Raw genomic sequence first — 12,116 nt, 5'->3', positions numbered from 1 at the left:
GATAATGGCATATATGGTGACATAAACATACTTTAATAATATATTTCCTTCATAATTTAAACTTTTAAACCTTGAATCACACTCCAGGCAGAAATACTGTCCTGGAAGCAATTACAGGAAATCACAAAGTCCATATCATGATGAGAAAAAGAAGCAAATGCGATGTAAGAAAAAACATTTCTAATGGAGTTGTTTGGACTTGGAATGCACTGCTTGATAGAGTGGTGGAAGCAGATACAATAGTTACACTAAATAAAGGATTAGATTATTACTTGAAAGAATAAAATGAAGCCTTAGAATAAAATTAATCTCAAGACAAATATACCTTAGGGCAGGAAGCTCCCATCCCAAGAAAGAAATAGTTTAAAGAATTTCTGTTCAGATCATTAAGCCAAGGGATTGTCTTTGTGTCCAAATCTGAATTCAGTTCAATAATATGGTAAATTTCCTGTAATACAATAATCAAAATATAAAAAGCTCCAATCATAGTCTAAATTTCAATCTGACATGTTTGTATTAGTAAGTCATATACTTAAGTATTTTTCCTTTATCCAATGGAATGCTGAACTATCTGCTTTGGAAAATGGAAGAAAATGGCACCAGCAAACAACACGACCAAGGGCAACATCCTCCAGACGGCTCAAGAAACTTCTTCTTTTACTTCTTTTACATTTTCTTTTTCTTTCAAATGTGGTTCTACTGCTGATGGAGCCTGTGATTTACAAACGTATATTTTGATAGTGTGGTTTCAGGCCAATTGAGCAATCTAGCACTTTGCTGTCTCCAAGGGTGTTTGGTGAGGTTTTGAACATGTGGTCTCAAGGCCAAGAAGCCTTGATAGGGGGTGTGAGCCTTTGATCAACTCAGTTTCTCACCAATCCCACTGATTAAAGCATCAAGGAAGATTGAAATCATCTAGGCAAGAGCAGAAGACGAGTGGATATTTAGCATTATCGACCAGCATCTCACTCACTGCTGCTGGAGGAAGGTATCTGTGTGTGATGGTCTCTCACTCCCTCATCCTCACTGCTCCTGGAAGAAGTTCCCTGTATTTGGTCTCTCTGTCTCCTTCTCATTCAATGTTGCTGGAGGATTATGCTGGAGTATTGGGTCTTGGGCAAAGTTCAATTGATGCAGTTTGTGGATTAGACTATAGTACATGTTATGATGTGTTTCTGGTTTCTGGTCATTCTTTCTTTTAGATCACAAAACCATAAGACATAGGACCAAAATTAGACTATTTGGCCCATCAAGTCTGCTCTGCCATTCAATCATGGCTGATCCTTTTTTCCCCTCCTCAGCCCCACTCCCCAGCCTTCTCCCCATAACCTTTGCTACCATGTCCAATCAAGAACTGATCAAACTCTGCCTTAAATAGACTCAATGACCTAGCCTCCACAGCTGCATGTGGAAATAAATTCCACAAATCCACCACCCTCTGGCAAAAAAAAATTTCCATATCTCTGTTTTAAATGAACACTTCTCTATCCTGAAGCTGTGTCCTCTTGCCCTAGACTCCCCCACTATGGGAAAGAAACATCCTTTCCACATCTACTCTGTCTAGGCCTTTCAAGATTCAAAAGGTTTCAATGAGATCCCCCTCATCCTTCTAAATTCCAGCAAGTACAGACCCAGAGCTATCAAATGTTTCTCATATGATAACCCTTTCTGAACCCTCTCCAATGACAGCACATATTTCCTTAGATGAGGAGCCCAAAACTGTTCACAATACTCAAGGTGAGGCCTCACCAGTGCCTTAATAAGCCTCTGCATCACATCCTTGCTCTTGCATTGTAGACCTCTTGAAATGAATGCTAACATTGCACTTGCTTTCTTCATCCACTGACTCTTAACTGCAAGTTAACCTGTAGTGTGTTCTGCACAAGGACTCCCAAGTCCCTCTGCATCTCAGATTTTTGGATTTTCTGCCTATTTAGAAAATAGTCCGCACATTTATTTCTACCACCAGAGTGCATGATCATGCATTTTCCAACACTGTATTTCATTTGCCGCTCTCTTGCCCATTCTCATAATCTAAGTCCTTCTGCAGCCTACCTGTTTCCTCAACACTACCTGCTCCTCCACCAACCTTCGTATTATCTGCAAACTTGGCAACATAGCCATCAATCCCATCATCTAAGTCATTGCTATACAGCATAAAAAGAAGCTGCCCCAGCACCGACCCCTGCGGAAAACCGCTAGTCACTGGAATCCAATCAGAAAAGGATCTTTTTATTCCCACTCACTGCCTCCTACCAATCAGCCAATGCTCTAAGCATGTCAGTAACTTTCCTGTAATGCCATAGGCTGTTAACTTGGTAAGCAGCCTTATGTGTGGCACCTTGTCAAAGGCTAAATATACTATATCCACAGTTTTGTTGCTACCTTGGGCAATTTTGATTGAAGTAGCATGCAGATAACTATCAACACAGCGCTAGATTTAACTGAGCTAAGCTGAACTGAATATATCTGGACTCTTTTGATTTTACGTTTTATGTTCTAGGTTTTTCACTAATTTTTTTTCTTTTTTGCCTTTTGCGTGATTTGATTTTTTTTGCACGTTGGGGGTTTATGTTTTTCTTTGAACGGGTTTTAGGGATTTCTTTGTTTAATGGCTGTCAGTGGGAAGATGAATCTCATGGTTATATACTGCATGTATTTTGATAATAAATGCACTTTAAATATTTGAATGTTTAAATCTTTTGAATCTTTGAAAGGGCGATATTTAAGATATTAGCCTTTCTTGTAACCTGTTTATTAGTAATGTAGGACAGAAAGCTTTTTTTCCATCAAATCTCATGATTTTACAACTATCACCATCATGGATGAAAGTTAGTTCTTCATGAAATACTTTCTAGGTGAAAATTTAAAAAAAGGATGGCTAATGTTTTATTAGCCGCAGGTAATCTTCAGGCATCCAAAAGGGATAACACAATTTTCAAATAATGAGTGCTGATAGAAAGAGTGTTGTTCACAGTACTAGAATTTTAAAATTTCTGCCTGCCCATGATGACCCCTAGGGTTTTTATTTTTTGAAGTTTATGTTAGGAATGATGACTATGATACAATTAATAGTTACATCATCTAGCTATATTGGAAGCACGATATACACAGGATTAACAATATTACAATATTAACAATATTCTTGTTAAAATCAGACCCAAAACTCAAATTAGCGGGTGTGTTCAGCCATTAATTAATATATACACTCATAATAAATGTCTACCCTTAGCTCTTCATTGGCCAAAATTTTTAAAAATATATCATTTTAAATGGTTTGTAATCCATGTGTATTAGTGTATAGGGGATGGTGTGTAAATAATGTAATGCCTTTTTATAAAATTTAATACCATGGATTTTAATCCTATTCAAAAGTTTTCTAAATGACCCTAAAGAAGCCATCAAGCAAATGATCCTCCATATAATTAAGCTCCAGATTTTATGTAAGTTTAATAAGGCCTTTAAATGCAAATCCCATGCTTAAGTTTATATGTCAGGGAGCTGTAATTTAAAACTGTTCCATTCAATGCCAATTATTTTTCCCTAGAACACAGTTTAAGATCTTCTATCTATTCAATGAAGTGCTTGCTCAGTATACAGTACTCCATAAGCTTTCTGTAATATTTGAAAATTACTGAATATTCTGATTATATAGAGTTCAAATGTTATTGTTGAAAATTAAAGACAAAACCATTCACTTCCAGTAACTGATATAAAGAGTGTATCATAAAACCCCATTGGTGCTTTCCTTATTTTATACAGCAGATGCCACTGCCATATGGTATAATATCTAGTACAGCCTTATCATTTAGTAATTACACTGTCTACTTAACATGGCAATTAACTATTCCATTTCCCTTCCAGACAGATGTTTCTTAAATAAAATAATATCATTTGAAAAGGCTGTTAAACTAACATTGGAAAACAGTTTTAGTCATTCAAATCAGAATCATGGAATATCAAACAAAATTGAATAGCTGAAAACCATAAAGGCAACAAATAACTGTAGTTATTGAATGTAATTCAATGTTACAATCAGTAGTTTAAACATATTTTTCGAACAATAAAATACTAATTATCAGTTTAAATTGCCTACTGCCACAACAGGTCTACAGCAGACAGCTCTCCACCTGACCTTGAAGCACCCAGACAGCATACTTCAGGCTGTTGTTTGTTGATTACACCTCAGTGTTCAAAACCATTATCCCCTCAGTACTAATCAATAAACTTCTTACCTGGTCTCTGTACCTCTTTCTGCAAATGGTCCTCAACTTCTTTATTGAGAAACCACAATCAGTGCAGATTGGTAATAACAACTTCACCTTGTTGACAATCAACACAAGCCCACTGTTCTACCCTTTCTGTACTCATGACTGTGTGGTGACACATTTCAAATGCCATCTATAAATTTGCCAATGACACCACTGTTGTTGGCAGCATCTCAGATCACAAACAGTGAGGAAGATCAGTTGGTTAAGTACGTGTCACAACAACCTCGCACTCAACGTCAGCAAGACCACAGAATTGATTGTGGACTTCAGGAAGGGGAAGTCGGTAAAACACAAACCAATACTCTTTGAAGGGTCAGCAGTGGAAAATGTAAGCAGTTTGAAGTTCCTGGCATCAAAATCCATTGTAGGCCCAACATATTGACATCATCACAAAGGAGGTACACCAACTGCTTTACTTCCTTAGGAGTTTAACAAGGCTCTTGCTTGCTCTTTCTAGAGATATAAGTATAGTGGAGAGTATTCTGACTGGTTGCATTACTACCTCATATAGAGTCTCCAATATGCAGGATTGAAAGAGGCTGCAGAAGGTTGTAGATGCAGCCTGCTCCATCACGGGAACACCCTTCCAACCATCAAGGACATCTTCAAAAGGTGGTACCACAAGAAGGTGTCATCCATCATTTAGGACCCTCACTATCCAGGACATGCCCTCTTCTCATTACTACCATTAGGGAGGGGATACAAGAGCCTGACAACGCATTCTCAATTTTTTAGGAACACCCTCTTTCCCTCTACCATCAGATTTTTGAACCATCCATGAACCAATGAACACTACTTCATTCGTCTTTTGACTATGTATTTTTGTAACTTATAGTAATTTTTATGTCTTGCACTGTACTGCTGGTGCAAAACAACTTCAGTATGTTAGTAAACAACATACTGTATGTTAGTGATAATAAATCTTATTTTAAAATCTGATATTTTAAAACACATTATGGAATATTGTTTTAACAAAGCCCTATAATAATTTTTGTAAGTTTCAATGAGATCACTTAATCTTTGAATCTAGAGAATATGTAATCACAGTTACTCAGTCTCTCCTCACATGACAATCTCATTATCCTTGAAACCAGCCCAGTGATTCTCCACTTCATTGACGATATGATAAAAATATCTCTTCTTCTTAAACAGCACATAATACAGACTTTGTAGTGTAGGTGGACTGTTCCATTGATTTTATGTTGTAGTGAAAATCTAAACTCACATAATCCATAAGACTATAATACACAGAATCAGAATTAGACTATTCAGTCCAATGCCAGCACATCTTTTCATAGATGAGGGACCCAGAACTGCTCACAATTCTACAGATTCAGTCTGACTAATGCCTTATAAGGCCTCTGCTTTTATATTCTAATCCTCTCAAAATGAATGCTAAGATTGCATTTGCCTTTCTTAAAGTTAAACTTTAGGGAATCTTGCATGTCCCTTTGCACCTCTGATTTTTGAATTTTCTCCTCATTTAGGAAATAGTCTATGATTTTATTCCTTCTACTAAAGTTCATGACCATACACTTCTCTACACTATATTCCATCTGCCAGATCTCTGTCCATTTTCCCAAGCTGTCTAAGACCTTCTGCAGACTCCCTGCTTCCTCAACACTACCTGCCTCTCCACTCTAAATCTACCCTAAATCACAAGATCTACCATCATTTGGATAGACCAAGTCAAACTAAAATCATGCTTGATGAAACTTTTAGAGTTTTTTATGAGGTAACTAGAAAGGTAGATGAAGGTAGGTCAGAGGATGTTGAATATTTGGACTTTAATAATGGCCAGACGGCTGGTCTAGAAGGTTTGATCCCATGGAAACCAGGGAGAGCAATTTAGGTGGATTAAAAATTGACTCAGAAGTAGGAAGCACAGTGTGGTGTTATTCCAAATGGAGGCCAGTCACTGGTGTGTTCCACAGAGATCGGTGATGTTACTCATTAGTTATTCGTTATTTATAAGTTATTTAGATGCAGAATGCACAAGGCTTGATCAGTAAGGTTGCAGATGACACAAAATTAGCTTGGTGTTTGTTTTTTTTTGTTGTTGGCGATTATTATTTTTGTTGATGGTGAAGAAAGTCACTGTAGAGTACAGGGGGGATCCTGATCAGTTAGCGAAGTGGGCCAAGCAGTGGCAAATGAATTTCAAAGCAACACACACAAAATGCTAGGGGAACTCAGCAGGTGAGGCAACCTCTATGGAAATGAATAAACAGGCGATATTTCAGTCCTAAAGCCTTCTTCAAGAGTAAAGATAATGTTTGAGGTGATGCATTTTGGAAAGTCAAACCAGTAGTGGACTGTATGGTAGGGCGATAAGGAATGTAATGGGACAAAGAGACATAGGGGTTACAATAGTTCATAGTTTATTGAAGGCAGCGTCACAGGTAGACAAGGTGGTGAAATAGGTATTTAGCATGCAGGCCTTCATCAGTCAAGGCACTGAGTATAGGAGTTGGAACATTATGTTGTAATTGTATAAGTTATTGGTGAGGCCACACTTGAGGTACTATGTACAGTTTTGATCACCCTGTTAGAGGAAAGATGTGGATGAACTAGAAAGAGCAGAGAAAAGATTTATAATGATATTCCCAGAACTAGAGGGCCTAGGGGAAAGGTTGGCCAGACTAGGTCTTTATCAAAGTTCAAAGGTCAGAGTAAATAGATTATCGAAGTATCAATGTATATATTACTGTATATTACCCTGAGATTCAGGCATTTACAATAAAAAGAACAACAGAATTTTACAAAAAAACTATACATAAGCAAGACTTACAAACAAAGTCAAAGTGCAAACAAAAATAATACTGAGAACAAGAGTTACAAAGAGTTCTTGAACATGAGTCTGTAGGTCATAGAATCAGTTTGGAGTAATGATTATTGAAGTTATCCAGAATGGTTCAGGAACCTGATAGTTGTAGGGTAATAACTTTTCTTGACCCTGGTGGTGTGAGACCTGATTCTTCAGTACCTCCTGCCTGACTGTGATAACGAGAACAGAACATAGCCTGAATGAAAGTCATTGATCATGGATTCTGCTTTCTTGTGGCAGTGCTCCATGTAAATATATTCAAAACTGGAGAGGATTTTGCCTGTGATGGACTGGGCTACATCCATCACTTTGTGTAGTCTTCTCCATTCCTGGACACTGGTGTTTTCATACTTTATTCATTGGAACATAGGAGAATAAGTATTAGAGGTATATAAAATCATGAGGGTATAGATAAGGTAGATGGTAGCAGTCTTTTTCCCCTGGTAGCAGAGTCTAAACCTAGGGGGCAGAGATTTAGGGTGAGAAAGAAAAGTTTGAAAGGGATCTGAGGGGCAACTTTCCCACATAGAGAGAGGGGAGATTATGAAATGAGCTGCCAGAGGAAGTGTTTGAACAGGTACAATACCATCATTTAAGAAGCACTTGGGCTTAGAGGGATATGGGCAGAACATAGAAAAATGGGACTAAATAAGTGGGCACAGGTTTGGCATGGACTTGTTGGGCTGAAAGGCCTTTATACATGCTGCATTGCTGTACGACTATCTCAAAAAATCCAAAGCAGTCCAACTATCCATACAAAGTAAAAAGAAATATTGAAACCTTGCCATTTACGTAATCCTAGCTGAAAGAAAATGTTCTTTTCCACTCTGACAAGTTTCTTTTTGATGTATAAAAAAATTCTTTATTCTCTTAAATCAAAATCAGGGATTGATTAGGAATAGTCAACATGGCTTTGTGCATGGTAAGTCCTGTCTAACCAATTTTACAGAGTTTTTTGAAGAAGTTATCAGGAAAGTTGATGAAGGCAGGGCAGTGGATGTTGCCTACATAGACTTTAGCAAGGCCTTTGACAAGGTCCAACATGGGAAGATAATTCCTTGAAAGTGGCATCATGGGTAGATAGGATTGTAAAGAAAGCTTTTGGAAAATGGCTTTCATAAATAAAAGTACTAAGTACAGGAGTTGGGATGTAATGTTGAAATTATATAGGACATAGGAGAGGCCCAATTTGGAGCATTGTGTCCAGTTTTGGTTATTTACCTTCAGGAAATATGTACATAAGATTGAAAGAGTGCAGAAAAAATTTACAAGGATTTTGCCAGGACAGTTATAGGGAAAGGTTGAATTTTATTCCTTGGAGGACTGAGGGGACATTTGATAGAGGTATAGAACTGGAAACCATGGGTTAAAGGTGAAATGTTTAAAGGGAACATGAGGGGGATTTTTAATCTCTCCCTCTCCCAATGTGGAGTGCCCTTCTGCTTCAAAACATCCACCATTGTTCCGGTAGCTAAAAAGACCAAGGTAACATGTCTGTACGACTGGCATCCTGTCACACACAACTCAATAATAAGCAAATGCTTTGAGAGGCTGGTCAAGGACTGCAGCATGCTACCGTCCACACTGGACCCACTACAATTCGCCTACCGACACAACCGATCGACAGGTGAGGGAATAGCCACAGCTCTACACACCTTCCTTACATATCTGGAGAAGAGGGATGCTTATATGAGAATGCTGTTCTTGGACTGCAGTTCAGTATTCAACACCATAATTCCCTCCAAACCTGATAAGAAGCTCAGAGACCTCAGCCTTCACCCTGCCTTGTGTAGCTGGATCCTGGACTTCCTGTCAGATCACCAGCAGGTGGTAAGAGTGGGCTCCCTCACCTCTGCCCCTATGACCCTCAACACAAGTGCCCCTCAGGGCTGTGTACTAAGTCCCCTCTTTTATTCTCTGTATACCCATGACTGTGTTACCACCCACAGTTCCAACCTGCTAATTAAATTTGCTGATGATACTACACTGATTGGCCTAATCTCAAATAAGAATGAGGCAGCCTACAGAGAAGTCATCACCCTGACACAGTGGTGTCAAGAAAACAACCTCGTCTTCAATGTGGCGAAAACAAAGGAACTGGTTGTGGACTACAGGAAAATGGAGACAGGCTAGACCATACTGACATCAATGGATCTGGGGTTGAGAGGGTGAACAGCTTTAAGTTCCTCGGCATAATCATCACCGAAGATCTCACGTGGTCTGTGCACACCTTTTGTGTGGTGAAAAAGGCACATCAGCTCCTCTTCACCTCAGATGGTTGAAGAAACTTGGTGTGGGCCCCCAAAACCCAAGAATTTTCTATAGGGGCACAACTGAGAGCATCCTTTCTGGCTGCATCACTGCCTGGTATAGGAATTGTACTCCACTCAATCACAGGACTCAGCAGAGAGTGGTATGGACAGCCCAGTGTATCTGTAGATGTGAACTCCGCACTATTCAGGACATTTACAAAGACAGATGTGTAAAAAGGGCCCGAAGGGTCATTAGGGACTGAGTCACCCCAACCACAAACTGTTCCAACTGCTACCATCTGGGAAACATTACCACAGCTAAATGTCAGAACCAACAGGCTCCAGGACAGCTTCTTCCACCAGGCCATCAGACTGATTAACTCATGCTGACACAACTGTATTTCTATGTTATATGGACTATCCTGTTGTATATACTATATATTATAAATTACTATAAATTGCACATTGCACAGTTAGACTAAAATGTAGCATAAAGATTTTTACTCCTCATGTATATGAATAATGTAAGTCAATTCAATAACTTCATTCATATGGTGGTGAGAGTGGAATGAGCTGCCAATGCAAATGGTGGATGTGAAGTTGATTTCAACATTTTGGAGAAATTTGGATAGCTGCATGAATGCGAGGGGTACAGAGGACTATGGTTTGGTATGGACTAGATGGGCTGAAGGGCTTGTTTTTGTCCTGTTTCTATGATCTATGACTCTATGACTATGTTTCCTCAGTTGTCTCTGTTACAGCAGAAACAGACACTAATATGCTAATTCTTTCTTTATAGCTTAATTCTCATATCTCTAGTATATCTACTCTGCATTCAATAACTTTTGAGTAATGGGACATAAAGAGGGCACGGATGAGTTGCATGAAATCAACATTACATCTTTAGTCCTGTATTCAACAAAACAACTTAAAAATTTAATACCTATGTCTACTTGTGCTCCTATTTTCACAGACTTCCTGCTTTTGCTTTTAAGTGAAACAGTACTCAAGAAATGTAACAACATCCAGGACAAAAGAGATTTGAGGTGAGACGCAGAATTTTGCAATACATTTATAGGAGATTTATAAAATAACGTTTTCTCTCAAAAGCCATTTATCCCAATATAGCCAGAATGATTTTAATATAGAAGAGCACGGGAACAGGCCATTTCTGTCAAAGATGACTGCCGACCATGATGTCAATCTCAAATTTTAATAAGAACATAATTAAAAATGAAATGTAGTATAGATCGATAGATTGATTACACATAAAACTTATAAGTTCAGTTGTTTGCTTAGTCGAGGGGAAGCAGGAAAAAATTATAATTTCGTGCACAGCAATCGGTTCAGAATTCCGAACAATAAATCATATATTTAACTTTGAATGAGCAATTGTAATTCATTGTGGGTTGCAAGTACAAACTCATTCACACCGCGTTTGAATTATTTAGAGTAAGTGTAATAAGAAATTGTTTCTAGAGACACACCAGTGAATCTGAATAGACGAGGAATATTTTTGGAAGAATAATGCATGTTGGTTGAGAATTGGGCTGCATTTAACTGGTATTTGCAACGGCACAAGTGACCATTTGTTGCCTGCAACCACAAACGGTTACGTTACGAAAGGAGCTCAACCTTTTCTATTGAAATTTGATGAGTCGGCCCCGGCCCCGGCCCCGCCTGCTGTCCGCCTTCCTTCAGCGCTTTTCGCGCCTGCAGCCGAGACGCGAGCTGGACTTGGCGCGTGCCGTTTCCCTGGAGACCGCCGCCGGGACGCCGCGCGCTGCGCGCCGCTCGCAGAATCTGACTGCCGGCTGGGAAAGCCGAAAATGCCAGTGCTTCGCCGAGCCAACCACACACACACACACACACACAACAATGAATAGGGAGCCTAACAATCTCATTACCATGATCCAGTAACAAGAAACTGGGAGTTCACAATACCCGATGCCAACCTGAACAATCGATTTAACACTCCTCTCGGGTTTATCAGTGGTGTCACACAACTTCCTGGACTGGTAATTGAATTGCCGTTAAACGCACACTTTAAACGTAATCATATTGTATTACTTCCAACGGCTTTTCTTATTTTCCAAAATGCATTCTTTTTCCAGAGGTAAATTTAATTTTGGAGAATTGCCTTGTATTTATTTCAGGTATGAGGAAAGAAACTGAACTCTTCAGTTGTCCTGTCCATTGTTATTAATAGTTGGCCCGTGGAGGTATAATTGAAGCCTTTGCTTCAAAACCAGGAACAAACAACAAGGACATTTGAAATAACTAAATGGATTAGTGTTTACAACCATCTCTGCTACAGGCCAAATATCAGAATATATAGTTTTTACACACTACTTTGTTTTTAATACTGGGATGCATGAAGTGCTTAGTGAGGCTGGTCATGGCAAAATCCAGCTAAAACAGGTCCTCAGCTGGCAACATTTTCCTGGTTCTGGCGCATTTGGACAGTAAGAACACCAAATAGTTAAGACACCTACATTTGACTACAGCTCTGTATTCAATACTGTACTATAATTCCAAACTAACCCACCTCAAGACTCCTACACCTGGAACAAAACCTGGAGAATTTGTAACGGGATCATTGACCAACAGGCTGTATTAAGGAACACTTCCACCATGATTATCCTCAGCAGTGGTGCCTCACAAGACTGCATCCTCAGACCTCTATTCCTGATCATTCGCGACTAAGCGGTCAGATTCTGTTCTAATTCCACCTAAATTTGCAGATGATACCGCCATTATGGTATC

Source organism: Hypanus sabinus, chromosome 14 (assembly GCF_030144855.1).
Source record: "Hypanus sabinus isolate sHypSab1 chromosome 14, sHypSab1.hap1, whole genome shotgun sequence".
Taxonomy (NCBI): Eukaryota; Metazoa; Chordata; class Chondrichthyes; order Myliobatiformes; family Dasyatidae; genus Hypanus; species Hypanus sabinus.
Note: the sequence above shows the minus strand (reverse complement) of the source record.